Below are 16140 nucleotides of genomic sequence, written 5' to 3'. Positions count from 1 at the left end.
TCACAAACCTGTTTTCTTGATTCAGAAAGACCTTGAAGGTTCCAATCCACCAGTCAGATTTGGTATTTAAAGATATATATTTTTCCATAGCGGGGAACCCCTGACCAGCCTGAAATTATGTGGCTCTGAAGACTCCTTTCTATCTCTGAGGCCCTAACCTCAGGCCAAACTGGGGAGTTCTTCCAAATCCACAGGGAGGTGAGGAAGTGGGAGGCTTCATTTGGGAAAATGACAGGGTGCTTCCTTCCTTTTTGAGCTGAGCGAGCTCCCTCTTCAGGACTCCCACGGCCTCAGGGGTCAAGGGTCAGGGGCCTCAGAAATAGGGCAGAATCAGGTTTCCTTTTGGACCACAGACAGCACTTTTACATCCATTACTCAATCCATTGCAACATTTGAGTGTAATCTCATGTAATCAAAGTGTGAGAGATAGTGTTACTAATGGTTATCCGCTTCGGCTCTCAGGTCACTTAACTTGCATAAGAGACTTCATCTGCTTAACCTTTAGTTTCCTCATCCGTAAAACTGGTTTAGAAACAGTCCCCAGTTATGGTGTATGTGTAGTGCTCGGTGGGTACTAGAATTATTGAGGGATCCCTTTATAGATTATATAAATGTCTAACCACTGTGCTATACACCTGAAATTAATATAAAATAATGCTGAGTGTCAACTGTAATTGCAAATAATAAAAACTTATTCAATGAGATAATTCATGTTAAGTATCTGGCATATAGAAATTGTTTAGTACTACGTAGCTCTTGTTTTTGTTGCATCTCGAGTATGCAAATACTCGTCTTTGTCCCCCAAAAGTCTCTCCTGAGGACAGGGTATGGCAGGAGCTACATTGGGTGTGACCTACATGCCTCCTCTGGGAGAAGGCGGTGGTTGGGGTGGGCACGAGGCAGTTCCCTGATTTTGCACCTTTGACTTCACTGCACCCAGGCCCAGAGCACCTCCTCTGCCATTTGTAGATGGAGGTGAGAAATGAGTCATTTTTGCCACCCTGCTCAAACCCTGATAATTTCAGTCACACCTATGTTCATTAGTGTTCCATGGGAGACATAAAATAACTTTTAGTTGAGGTTTGGGCACTCAAATGCACCCACGCTTAATTAGGAAAAAAAAAAAAGGTTATATAATTGCCCACAAAGAGGAATAGTCACCTGTGGAACCTGCAGCTGAACCAATGGAATCGAGGATCACTCTCCTGCCTCTGCCACCTGCCAGCTGCATAGCTGTGGGCAAGTCGCTGAACCTGTCCAAGGCCCCGCCGCTCCTTTCTGAGGAGTAGGTAAAGGCCTAGTAATAGCCCCTTCCCAGGGTGATGCAGAGACGGTGTCGTGTAGTTAAATTTTGTTACTGCTGAATCCCCTGGACTTCTCTCTCCAAGACACTGGTGGCTGGTAGGCGATTCTGTCACCATTTGGCATCTCCTCATCAACAGCAACCACAGCCCATCCTCCCTCGGGGCCCATCTCCAACGAACACTAAGGCAGTATGGCCCTGAGATTCCAGATCAACACGGAAGACAGCATGTCTCCTTGTCATCCACCTGTCAGTCTGAGATGAGCTGCAGCCACAGAGCCAGGACCACTTCCACTTGGTTCCATTAAAACTCTCTCACCCCTGAGAGGGTCCACTCCTGCTGGCCTGCGGTGGGAACTTGAGTCAGGGACTGTGGCTTTGACAGGACACACAGAAAAGCCCCTTCCTTCCCTCCTTCCCTCAATGACTCCTCCTGCTCCTCCAGGGGAACTTCCCATCCCTTGTCCCTCAAGTCTGGGTCACAGCATTTCCTACCTCGTTGTACTGTTCATTTCTTCTCACTAGTAAACTTTTAGCAATTAATAGCATGGACTCTGTCTCAGACTCTCTGAGTTGAAGTGCTGTTCTATCACTTGCTATTTATGCAACTTTAGCCAAGTGACTTAATCTCGCTGTCTCAGTTTCTGCAACTTTAAAATTCTATATAATAAAAGGCTAATATGCAAATCAACCGAACAGTGGAATGACAGGTTGCTATGTGCACTGACCACCAGGAGGCAGATGCTCAATGCAGGAGCTGCCCCCTGGTGGTCAGTGCACTCCCTCTGGGGGAGCACCACTCAGCCAGAAGACAGGCTCACAGCTGGTGGGTGCAGTGCTAAGAATGTCCAACAGCCCTAACCAGTTTGGCTCAGTGGATAGAGCGTCAGCCTGCAGACTGAAGGGTCCCAGGTTCAATTCCAGTCAAGAGCATGTACCTTGGTTGTGGGCACATCCTCAGTAGGGGTGCAGGAGGCAACTGATCAATGTTTCTCTTTCATCGATGTTTCTAACTCTCTATCCCTCTCCCTTCCTCTCTATAAAAATAAATAAATAAATAAAAAATCAATAAAATATATATTTTTAAAAATGTCCAATAGTCAGACATCCCCTGAGGGCTCCCGGATTGGGAGAGGGTGCAGGCTGGGCTGAAGGACACCCCTTGCCCCCGCATGCACACATTTTGTGCACTGGGTCTCTAGTATTATTATATAGCTCCTGCTTTACAGGGTTGTTGTGAGGATTAAGAGAATTTATGCAGATAAAGCAGTCAGTGCACTGTCTGTAACATGCTAAACACCATATTACCATTGACTGCTTTATTGTTGCTCCCATAATATGCCTCAGTAATAACTCATAATTAGCGGGTTCTTCAGAGGTTTTATCTTTCAGGAAAGAGGGACTAGAGACTGCCCAGTCAGCAATCCACTCAGAACATTGAGTTAATCCGTCATGTTGCAACACGGTTGGCCTCTTGCTGCCTGTTTACTGTGATCCCAGAACAACCCAGTCCATCCTGTTCTTGGGACGGTTCCTCTTTTTCCGGAACTATCTGTTTACGCACATCTCTGTATATCCACCCTTCCCCACTTACACAGAGAGAAATATATATATCTATATTTTATAAACAGAAATATACTTAATTTTTAAAGTCAAAATACCCAAAAATGTCAACCACATGACCACCACCACCACCAGGCATGAGCCCACATCAAGGCCCAAGATGGGAGAAAAAGGCAGCTATGCTGTGTCCCTAACTCTCTCTAAATGTGGGAGGCACACAGAAGACTTGGTTTCTCTTAATATTTTCCCTCAATAGCTATCTCATTTTTAAAATCCTCATCCAAGGATATGTTTATTGATTTTAGAAAGAGAAGAAGGGAGGGGGTGGGAGGAGAGAGAAACATAGATTGGTTGTCTCTCATACCCTCCCCAACTGGGGATTGAACCCACAACCTAGGTATGTGCCCTGATCTGGAATTGAACCCACAACTTTTTTGGTGCATGGAATGACTCTCCAACCAACTGAGCCACCCGGCAGGGGCGATACCTATCTCATTAAAAACTACAACAACAGAGGAGTAAACTCAGAAGAGAATTCTCTAAGGTAAAGCGTTATGAAAATACTTTTCCCAATCCCCAGACAACATCTTCTCCCCACCCAATGCCCCAGGCCCCAAAGCCCACAGGCAGCTTGGGAGCAGAGCCCGTCTTCAGGAAGAGCCTCGGTGAAAAACATGGTGGAGAAAGCTGCTTGGCTGCGGCCTACGTCTCTCTCCCACGGTGACCTGGGTCATTCCTCATGGCTCTTCCCGATCTGCTGGCACTTCAGTCATTCCCAAATAAGTGCCCATCAGCTTCCCAGGAAAACAAAAAGGCCATAGTTGGCACTTTCTTTTCTCTCTCCACCCACGCTGTTCGTGCAGAAAAAAATATTTAAAGTCTACAAGTTGAAAAAGGCTTTTTTTAAATGCAGCTACCCACATTAAAGGAAGCCTGTTTAATTCTAGATCTACAGCTAGAAGATCAAAAATAGGAATAATTAAAGCCTGAGATGTAACTGTTAAGAAAGGCATTTTTATCCTCTTTGCCAAGTCTTTAAACAGGTAAACCACATATTTAAAGAAAGTACTAAGAAAGGTCTGAAAATCCCAACGGGAATTTTCTTTTTCTGGTTTAAGACATAATGAATTCAGTCTTCGGAGACCACAGAGCAGGGTTTGTTAAGCTCTCTGACTGTCAGCTGAATAATTATCTAGCGAAGCTTATGTGTAGGTGACTCCCTGTGATTCGGCTTCTTTCCTGTTTTGAAACAGAAGGTTACTAACCTCTGGAACCAAATTTGGCAAAGTCAAGGAGCGTCAGTTTTATGCAAACAGTATTTCCTTTTTGTGGCCTTCCTTTTCATCCTATGATATTTGATTTTTAAAAGTCTTATAAATGTAATGAATTCACTCGAGTACCCTTTCCAAACACCCCAGAAAGAATGCAGAATTAATAATAACAATAATAATGAAAAAAGCCAAACCAACCAGTTGAAAAATCTCCCTTTCCAAAGTGGCTGGTGCCAAGCAAACTCTATGTCAAACCCCACAAACAATCTGACAATTTCTATCCCAAGGAGAAGGCGAAGCAGGCATATTAAGGATCATATGCAAAATGGGAATTCTGAAGTGGGGGGGAAATCTCATTACTGCCAAACCTGTTTTTTGTTTTTTGATGTGATTAAAACATTTTAAGCTGACTTTAAAATCCTGGGTGCTCAGATGTTATTGCTATAATGTCTCCCATTGAGAGGCTGTGGCTGTGGTTTCCCTTTCACCTACCAGGAATGCGGACAGCTGAATAATGGGCTCATCCTTTTGTTGTGTGAAGCTGCTCATCAGATTTGGAAACTAACTTATTCAGCCTTCTTCCCCACAGGATGCGAGCACCTTCAGGCAGAGACAATGCATCTCATTATCCTAACTCAACTGAAGGAAGAACCAAGCAATGAACTCAAAATCAGACGCAAAACCTGATGTGGAGCAGAGACCGTGCCTGGCTCGCTGGCGTCCCAGAAGAACTCTGCCTGGTGCCAGACAGGGCTGTGGTCTGCACCCGACCAGGCAGGAGAGGTGGGGGTTGCAGAATGGAACACACAAAAATAATCCGCTCATTGTTGTGAAGGAGAAAAACTGTTAACAGCCCACCTGTTCCAGAGCTGGCCAGCTTCCCTCAAGTTTAGTCAGACAGGATGTTGTGTTGCTCTCCGAGGTGGCTGCTGCCACTGCCTCTGCCGCCTGCACCTGCCGGAGGTCACACAGCCAGACAGCAGCGGGCAGGTGGTTTCCTGCTCGGCTCTCCTCTCGGAGAGGTCAGCAATGCTCTCCTGCGCTCCTGTCCCCACTACACCTCAACTCCATTGCCCATGTAGGGAAAGGTAGTTACACAGCAGGGTGACCCCCACACAGTTGTAACTGTTCCCCTTGATGGAACGTTATTTCTAGACTCATCAGCCTGGACTGTGCTCCCAGGACCCGCAGGAACGCCATCAACATTCGCTGACAAGCTCACAAATGAAGAAACAGTGTGAAGGAGCAATCCTGCAACCACATGTCGAGTCCTATCCCCTGGGAACCAGGAGTTACATTGTAGAATATTTATTTTACCCTGATTTTTTTCAGGTCACCCCAGTCCTAGAAAAGCATGTGATGATGACTCCCTCTTATCTCAAGACAAGCTACCATCTTCTTGGGAAACTCCTCTGTCCTGACACCAGCACCTGCAAAGCATGGGGGTGGCCGCATTCATCTCTTCTCTCAGGCTGCTTGAGGCTCAGTGCTCCAAGAACCATCAGTGTAAGAGTTTATTTCACTGTCTTCCCTCCTCACTTCAAAAACCATGTAAAAACTGACTCCCAGGGCTGTCCTGATGTCTTGGAGTTCCCAGGTCGGACAGGAAGAGTGGACCTTGGCTAGTAGGCAAGGCCAGTTTCAAAAGGGTGGCACCACATAAACCCAGGAGAGCTTGCCACCCTGGGTGCTGGCTGCCTCTGTCCTGAGGAAAGTGGCGCGTCCGCTCAGTCCTCAGCAGACGCTGAGAAAATGTCTCAGCACAGCCAGAAGACACATTCCTCTATCACCCTTACTCTTCAGTACTAGAACCTCTCCCGCTCTGATCCTCGGTGTTACCAAATCATGTTGCAGCCAACCCGTCTTTCCAGGCTGCATGAAGGTCAGCCACGAGCTGTCTTCACCCCCTCCAACCCAATTTCTCTAGAAACCACAACAATATGACACCTTGAATCAACCAATGAATATAGGAGGTCATTTTGAGGATTAGCTTTTAGTTCTGCAAAACCTATAAATCAAGTTTTAAAAAAAATACAATATAGTGGAGTCATTTAACTCCCTTAGGGGCTAAAATAATAACTGATTTTGACAGGTGGGTGGAATGGTTACTCTAAATTTTGGAAAACCTATATGAGCAAAAATTAGTCATTGGGAAGTCATGAGAAGTTACTGGTCAGATATTACAATGTGGACCCATCTTCCCTAGCCAGGTCCCAGTCTAACTTCCTTTACACATATATCTTAGCAATTTCTCAGGGTTGGGGGCAGGGGGTGGGGTAGGTGTCTCCTTAAATCTTTAGGAAATTATTTCAGATTTCTTTTCCATGCACATTTTTTATTTATGTAATTTATTCCTGGGTAGCTTAGAGCTTCATGTCACCTTTGTTTTCTCATGGCATTTTTGCAATTGTTTAGTAATGAGTAAAGTATCTGGCCAACTTGCTCAATTCTCTTATTAGTTCAAAACATTTTTCAGTTGATTTGCATGAATTCTTTGAGTTGACATATTATTTGCAAGTAAAAACAGTTTCATCTCTTCTTTTTCCATATTTACATGTTTTATTCCATTAGCTAGGATGCTGAATGATAGTAGTGCCAGTGTCTTGTCTTTGTGATTTCAAACTAGTGATTCACCATTGATAGGATGTTTCTTTCTTTTATTAAAATGAGGCTGTTTTCATTTTCATTTCTATTTTAAGTGGTTTTTTAAATGATAAATGGGCCTTTGTTGAATTCATTACCTTTTTTTCCTAAATTTATTAAGATGATGTTATGATCTTTCCTTCTTAATTCTTGATCAAATGAACTACATTAATAGATTTCCTAATGTTCAATTACCTGGCATTCTAAGAATAAGCCCCACTTAGTTAAGCTGTATTATTTCTTTATATAAATGGATTTATTTGCTAATGTTTTATTTAGGATTTTTGTATCTTTGTTCATAAATATGATTGATCTATAGTTTTCTTTTCCCATGATATCTTTGCTTAGGCTTGGTGTATGGTTATGCATACCTCATAGATGAGCTGGGAGGCCTCCAAGTTTATTTTAAGTTACAGAACCCCAACATTATCTATTCCTTGGTGAATGGAGCTTTATGACTAACTCTAAGTTTTAAATGTTTGTGCAATTATTTATCTCTCTTTAGTGAACTTTAGACATTATACCAGGACACCACCCATTTTTAAATCTAGATTTTCAAATTTATTTAATAAAGTTGAGCATGGTATGTTTTTATGTTTTAAACACCCTAACAGTCCCCAAGATGCGCCTCTGTGGTATGCACATTATTTTGAGCTAAAGGCAACTGAGACCCTGTGGGCTCAAGACAAACTTCTGTCCCCCATCTATAAACTTACAAGTAAATTATATTAAAAATGAAAATAATATACAAAAAAAATGCCCTAACAGATTATATGCCCCAGTAAATTTAATTTTTCAAATAAAATACAATATAATGATAGTAATAATAAATAGTAGCATACATTAAAACTAATATAAATAAGAATAGAAAGAAAATAAAATTTAAAAAGTATATATGTCCTTTCTTATTTCTAATTAGAGGCCTGGTGCATGACATTCATGCACTCCGGGGACGGGGAATGGGTCCCCTCAGCCCAGACTGTTCTCTTTCACAATCCAGGAACCTTAGGGGGATGTCTGACTGATAGCTTAGGTCATCAGCCAGACATCCTTAGTGTTGCAGTGGAGGCTGGAGAGGCTCCCACCACCGCTACTGTGCTCGTCTGGCACTCCACCTGTGGGAGCACACTGACCACCAGGGGGCAGCTCCTGCATTGAGTGTCTGCCCTCTGGTGGTCAGTGCACATCATAGCAACTGGTCATTCCATCATTTGGTCGATTTAAATATAGCCTTTTATTATATAGGATGTTTCATTAATTTCTTCCTTGTTCATAATTGGAGTTGCAAAGCCTTGGTCAATTTTCCTTTTTGCTTTTATTCCATTAACCCTTCATTTTCACATGTTTATCAATTCTTTTTTTTTAATTTATTTTTATTTTTTTATTTTTATTTTTATTTTTTTACCTATTTTGGGTTTACCTTATACTTTATTATTTAGCTTTCTGATTTATAAGTTTAGCTCATTTTTAAGAATTTATCTTTCAATATGGAACACTTAATCCACTTATATATATTGTAATTACTAATGACTGGATATGTTTGCACAATCTTATTTTGCTTCCCATGTATCCCATTTTATAAAATATATATATAGATATATATATATATATATATAGATATAGATATAGATATAGATATAGATATAGATAGATAGATAGATAGATAGATAGATAGATAGATATTTGCTTCTTGTTCCCCATCTTTTAAAATTGATTTTTAGTTCTTTGAATTTTTTTGCTTCAGTAGTTTGGACATTATATGGCCAATTTCTTTTCTTTTCTTTTCTTTTCTTTTCTTTCCTTTTCTTTTCTTTTCTTTTCTTTTCTTTTTTCTCTGTGATTATCCTTACATTTTAACACACATTTAATTATATTTTTTCTCTGATACTTATCAACATTTCTACATTTTCCCTGAAAGTCTATTTATTGATTTGATACAATTCCATTACGTTCACTTTCTTCTTCATCCCAAATCATTTGAAATTTTCATTCTAAGTTAATTCTATTTTTTTTTTTTAATATATTTTATTGATTTTTTTTTTTTTGCCCCCCACCCTCCCTCCCACACATCCCCTCCCTCCCCAGAGTTTTGTGTCCATTGGTTATACTTATATGCATGTATAAAAGTCCTTCGGTTGATCTATTATCTCCCCCAGATCTTCCTCCCCTCCCCGCTGTAATTTGACAGTCTACTTGTTGATTTACTGTCTCTATATCTATCTTTTGGTTCATCAGTTTATAATGCTCTTTGTTATCCACAAATGAGTGAGGTCATGTGGTGTTTCTCTTTCATTGATTGGCTTATTTCACTCAGCATGATGTTCTCCAGTTCCATCCAGTTTGCTGCAAATGATGAGAATTCCTTATTTTTTATGGCCGCATAGTATTCCATTGTGTAGATGTACCAAAGTTTTTGGATCCAATCATCTGCTGACGGACACTTAGGCTGTTTCCAAATTCTGGCTATTGTAGATTGTGCTGCTATGAACATAGGGGTGCATATATCCTTTCTGATTGGTGTTTCTAGTTTCTTGGGATATATTCCTAGAAGTGGGATTACTGGGTCAAATGGGAGTTCCATTTTCAGTTTTTTGAGGAAACTCCACACTGTTCTCCACAGTGGTTGCACCAGTCTACATTCCCACCAGCAGTGCACGAGGGTTCCTTTTTCTCCGCAACCTCGCCAACACTTGTCGTTTGTTGATTTGTTGATGTTGGCCATTCTGACAGGTGTGAGATGGTACCGCATTGTTGTTTTGATTTGCATCTCTCGGACAATTAGTGACTTTGAGCATGTTTTCATGTGCCTTTTGGCCTTCCTTCTGTCTTCTTTTGAAAATGTTCTATTTAGGTCCATTGCCCATTTTTTAATTGGATTATTTATCTTCCTTTTATTTAGTTGTATAAGCTGTTTGTAGATGTTGGAGATTAAACCTTTATCAGTGGTATCATTTGCAAATATGTTCTCCCACACTGTGGGCTTTCTTGTTGTTTTGTTGATGGTTTCTTTTGCTGTAAAAAAGCTTTTTATTTTGATGTAGTCCCATTTGTTTATTTTCTCTTTAGCTTCCATTGCCCTAGGGGTAGTATCAGTGAAGAAGTTCTTTTGGCATACGTCTGAGATTTTGCTGCCTGTGGATGCTTCTAGTATTTTTATGGTTTCCCATCTGATGTTTAAGTCCTGTATCCATTTTGAGTTTATTTTTGTGAATGGTGTAAGTTGGTGATCTAGTTTCATTCTTTTGCATGTGTCTGTCCAATTTTCCCAACACCATTTATTGAAGAAACTGTCTTGACTCCATTGTATATTCGTGCCTCCTTTGTCAAATATTAGTTGAGCATAGTGATTTGGGTTGATATCTGGGTTCTCAATTCGATTCCATTGATCTATATGTCTGTTCTTGTGCCAGTACCAGGCTGTTTTGAGAACAGTGGCTTTGTAATATAGTTTGAAGTCTGGTATTGAGATCCCTCCTACTTTACTCTTCTTTCTCAGGATTGCTGTGGCTATTCGGGGTCTTTTATTGTTCCAAATGAACTTTTGGAGAGTTCTTTCTAGGTCGGTGAAATATGTCGTTGGTATTTTAATGGGGAGTGCATTGAACCTATAGATTGCTTTAGGAAGTATGGACATTTTGATGATGTTGATCCTACCAATCCATGAACATGGTATGTTCTTCCATCTCCTTACATCTTCCTCTATCTCTTTTTTCAGTGTCGTGTAGTTTTCCCCATATAGGTCCTTTACTTCCTTAGTTAAAGTTATTCCTAGGTATCTTAATTTTTTTGGTGCGATGGTAAATGGAATTGCTTTTTTAGTCTCTGTTTCTGCAGTTTCTCTGTTGGTGTATAGAAAAGCCATGGATTTCTTGGCATTAATTTTGTATCCTGCTACATTACCAAATTCATTTATTAAGTCAATTAGTTTTTTAATGGAGTCTTTTGGGTTTTTTATGTACAATATCATGTCATCGGCAAATAAGGATAACTTTACTTCTTCTTTTCCAATTTGGATGCCTTTTATTTCCTCCTCTTGTCTAATTGCAATGGCTAGTACTTCCAGTACTATGTCAAACAGGAGTGGCGAGAGTGGGCATCCCTGTCTTGTTCCTGTTCTTAGAGGGAATGGTTTTAGTTTTTGCCCATTGAGTATAATGTTGGCTGTGGGTTTATCATATATAGCTTTTATTATGTTGAGGTATGATCCTTGTACTCCCACCTTGTTAAGAGTTTTTATCAGAAAAGGGTGTTGGATTTTATCGAATGCTTTTTCTGCATCAATTGATATGACTATATGATTTTTATCTTTCAATTTGTTTATGTGATGTATCACGTTTATTGATTTGCGGATATTGTACCATCCTTGCATTCCTGGAATAAATCCTACTTGGTCGTGGTGTATGATCTTTGTGATGCTCTTCTGGAGTCGATTTGCTAGAATTTTGTTGAGGATTTTAGCATCTATGTTCATGAGGGATATTGGTCTGTAATTCTCTTTCATTGAGTTGTCTTTATCTGGTTTTGGTATTAGGGTGATGCTGGCTTCATAGAAGGAATTTGGAAGTGTTCCTTCCTCTTGGATTTTTTGGAATAGTCTGAGGAGGATAGTTTTTAGTTCTTCCTTGAATGTTTGGTAAAACTCTCCTGTGAAGCCATCTGGCCCTGGGCTTTTGTTTGCTGGAAGCTTTTTGATGACTGTTTCAATTTCTTCCCAAGTCACCGGTTTATTGAGATTTTTAGATTCTTCCTGATTGAGTTTTGGAAGATTATATTTTTCTAGGAATATGTCCATTTCCTCCAGGTTGTTCAGTTTGTTGGAGTAGAGTTGTTCATAGTATTTTGTAACAATCCGTTGTATTTCGGTGGGGTCTGTTGTTATTTCACCTCTTTCATTTCTGATTTTGTTTATTTGGGTCCTCTCTCTTTGTTTCTTGGTTAGTCTGGCTAGAGGTCCATCTATCTTGTTTATCCTTTCAAAGAACCAGCTCTTGGTTTTGTTGATCTTATGTATTGTTTCTTTGGTCTCTATGTCGTTTATCTGTGCTCTGATTTTTGTTATTTCCTTCCTTCTACTTACACTGGGCTTTTCTTGTTGCTCTTTTTCTAACTCTTTGAGTTGTAGAGTTAGATCATTTGTTACACTTTTTTCTAGTTTTTTGCAATAGGCTTGTAAGGATATGAACTTCCCTCTCAAAACTGCTTTTGCTGTGTCCCATAGATTTTGGATTGTTGTGCTTTCATTGTCATTTGTTTCCAGGATGTTTTTAATTTCTTCCTTGATTTCTCTGGTAACCCAGTCCTTGTTTAATAGCATGCTGTTTAGTCTCCATGTGTTTGATTTCTTTGGATTATTTTTATTGTAGTTAATTTCCAGTTTTATGCCATTATGGTCTGAGAAGATGCTTGATATGATTTCTATCTTCTTGAATTTGAAGAGACTTTGCCTATGTCCCAAAATGTGGTCTATCTTTGAGAATGTCCCATGTGCATTTGAGAAGAATGTATATTCTGTGGCTTTGGGGTGGAATGTTCTGAAGATGTCAATTAATTCCATCTGGTCTAGTGAGTCATTTAGGATTGATATTTCTTTGCTGATTTTTTGTTTGGATGATTTGTCGAAGGGTGACAGTGGGGTATTAAAATCTCCTACTATGATTGTATTGCTGTTAATCTCTCCCTTAATGTCCTCCAGCAGTTTTTTTATGTATTTGGGTGCTCCCGTATTGGGTGCATATATATTTACCAGGGTTATTTCTTCTTGTTTGATTGCTCCCTTTAGTATTATGAAGTGGCCTTCATTGTCTCTTGTTATGTCCTTCACTCTGAGATCTAATTTGTCAGATATAAGTATTGCTACCCCAGCTTTCTTTTCATTTCCATTTGCCTGGAAAACCTTTTTCCATCCCTTCACCCTCAGTCTGTGTGCATCTCTTTTTCTGAGGTGGGTTTCTTGTAGACAGCAGATGTATGGGTCTTGTTTTCTTATCCAATCTGTTACCCTATGTCTTTTGATTGGAGCATTTAAACCATTTACATTTAATGTTATTAATGATAGGTACTCATTTGATGCCATTTTTATTCTATACCCCTGTGTTCCTTCTTCGCTTCCTATTTATTTATTTTTACAGTAGACCTTTGAGCATTTCTTGCATTGCTGGTTTGGTGGAGATAAATTCCTTTAGTCTTTTTTTGTCTGTGAAGCTCCTGATTTCCCCTTCAATTTTGATTGATAGTCTTGCTGGGTACAGTATTCTTGGATTCAGACCCTTTCTTTGCATGACTTTGTATATTTCATCCCATTCCCTTCTGGCCTGATAAGTTTCTGTTGAGAAATCAGTTGTTAGTCTGATGGGGGTTCCTTTATATGTAACTTTCTGTCTCTCTCTGGCTGCTTTTAAGATTCTAACTTTGTCATTGGTGTTTGCCAATTTAATTATAATATGTCTTGGCGTCGGTCTTCTGGGATCCATTTTGCTTGGGACTCTGCGAGCATCTTGGATTTGTGTGGGTTTTTTCTTCTCTATCTCAGGAAAATTTTCTGTCATTATTTCTTGAAATACATTTTCCATGTCTACCTCGGTTTTCTTTCCTTCCGGAACCCCTATTATTCGAATATTGTTTTGTTTTGCATTGTCCCAACGCTCCCGTAGGCTCTCCTCCTGCTTTTTAATTTTTTTTTCTAGAAGCTGCTCTAATTGGGTATTTTTTTCCATCTTGTCTTCTAGCTCACTGATGCGATCCTCTGCTTCTTCTAGTCTGCTCTTGATGCTATCTATTGAGTTCTTCATAGTAGCGATGTCATTTTTCATTTCATCTTGAGTCATCTTCATTTCCTCTTGGGTTTTTTTCATTTCCTCTTGGGTCTTACTCAAATTGTCAAATTTGTCTTCCATTCTTTTTAGCCATCTTAAGATCGTTACTCTGAATTCTTGCTCTGGTAGGTTGCTTGCCTCTATATCGTTTACTTCCTTTTCTGGTGAAGCCTGCTTTTCTTTCATATGCGGGCTGTTTTTTGGTCTCCCCATGATCTATGATGTCTGGTTGTGTAGTTCTCTCTCTCCTGCTTTGATTTAAAGGCACAAAATACAACACAACCAGGTACAACACACAAGGCACTGAATCGAAATGTGTTTGCGATATTAATAACCACCAATAAGGGTGACTAGAACCCAGCTAACAAAAACATGCAATCAAACAAAAAGCATAGGCAAATCAATCTTATAAAAGAAAAGCATACAACTTCAGTAAAGTTAACATTCAACATACAACTTCAGAGTTAGAGAGTAAGACTGTTTTGTTTTTTTTGTTTTTTTTTTTGTTTTTAGGACAACTGCGAGGGAGGTGTGAATGGGTTTGGAGCAGGTAGTTGGAAATTAGATATATACAAGTAGGGTGAAATTTTAGGAGGGGGTAGACAGATGGAATGGGGGAAATCTAGAGCAGGAAAGGGTTAAGATAAACAGGGTATCAAAGGAAAAGATTGGAAAGAGGGTGAGGGCATAAAGGTAGGGTTGAGATAGAATAAAGCGTTGGAGAAAGAAGGATAGATAAAGACTGTAGAACAGTAATCCTGAAATTAAAAAAAAAAATATATATATATATATATATATATATATATATATATATATATATAATCAAATGGAATAAAAATAATAAAAATAAACAAAAGAAAATAAGATGAAAAAGGTAAATTAGTAGTAGTAATAATGTTGATTACATATACAATGTAATAATTATCAAGATAAAATCAAGTGAGGAAAAAGAAAAAAAATAGTTTCTTGAGTAAACGTTGCAAATAATGAAAACAAAAGTAAAAAACAAAAATTTAAAAATTAAAAAAAAATAATAATAAAATTTTAAAAATTTAATTAAAATTAGCAGTAATGAAGGTCATTCGCTTCCTCTATTGTTATGATCCAGTCCTGATTTTTAGGCAGGTTTTGCTTTGTTTTTATTACACTAGAGTCAATTTGTGAATTAGCCTCTGGGGGCAGTGTTTCTAGGTTGACTTCCCAGACTCTAAAGCCTCTCCAGCTTTTTTTTTTTTTCTGTCCTCTCTGAAGCTGGAACTATGGAGGGGGGGAGGGGGCAGGTCCGAGCAACTGCAATCTCCCGCAACTCTCCGATATCCCTCCGAGCCGGATCCAAATGTGTTGCTCTTTAGATATATCCCCTGTTAGGAGCCCCGTCCACTTTCAAGGGTGACAACCGCCCAACAGCGGGGGCTTCTACTTGTAATCACCACCCCTGTCCTCCAGCTTCCGGGAGCACGCTCTGTGCGCACAGGCTTTTTGTTTTCGCCGCGAGCGCTCTCCACCCTCTCCCCGCGAAATCTGACCTTTTCGCTGAGCAGTGGGGCAATCCTGTGAGGGCAAGTGTTCGCGCCGCTTGGGATCCGCGTTCTGGGGGTCACAGATGCTTGGTGGTTGCTGCGGCTGTGGATATTCAGGCCTCTGACACGATCCTATCTTCCTCTCAAGATGGCGAGGTTTCCCCGTCCAAGCCGATAGGTAGCTCCGGGCAGGGACACAGCCCTCGTGGGTGCTTCCCTGTGAGGGGCACCTCTGTCAGCAGCCCCCCAGCAGTTTCTTCTGGTGTTCGCTGTCTCCCAGCTTGCCAATAAACACTCACAGCACAAGACCCTCAGTTGCTCTCTCTTTCTGCTTCGGGAGAGGGCTCAGAATCCGCCCATCTATTCTTCCGCCATCTTACCTCCTCCCTAAGTTAATTCTATTAATTATTTTTTATACTGTGCTATCGAAACCTTTTTATATCTAACTACTAACTTTGCTGCATTATTGGTGTACCACTTTCTTATTACTTATTGGTCACTTTCTTAGGTTCCTTTTTCTTCTTACAAGAAACATTTGAGTATCTCTGCTCCAAGAAGGCCTGTAAGCGGCAATCATTCAATTCCTTGCATGCCAGTGATTTCTGTTTTGTCCTTCGATGTTAATGCTGCTATGGCTTAGCATAAAATAGTAGTTCTCTGCAGCCATTCTCTTTCCTGCAATTGGAAACCAGCCAGTTCCCGTCAGTGGCTATCGTTTTGGTCTACTGCTATTCTTCTTTAGGTTTCAGTTTAATAAGTATTTGTTGAGTCCCACATTGTGCTGAGTACATTCCTAGGTGCTGGGGTGACTAAGACGTAGGCCTGATTTCACTCCCCAACATGCACCTGTTCTTTCCCCAGTGACTGGTCGAGGGGGCTACCAATGCCTCGGCTGGTCAACATAGTCTGATATTAAACAACAACAATAAAAAAACACACAATAAACAACAGCAACAAAACTGAGCTGTGCTGATTCCGTTCCAATTCTTATGCATTTGAATGGGGAAATGCCCAGAGAATGAAGCTGT

Source organism: Pipistrellus hanaki (assembly GCF_964339955.1).
Source record: "Pipistrellus hanaki genome assembly, chromosome: 4".
NCBI classification, from domain to species: domain Eukaryota; kingdom Metazoa; phylum Chordata; class Mammalia; order Chiroptera; family Vespertilionidae; genus Pipistrellus; species Pipistrellus hanaki.
Note: the sequence above shows the minus strand (reverse complement) of the source record.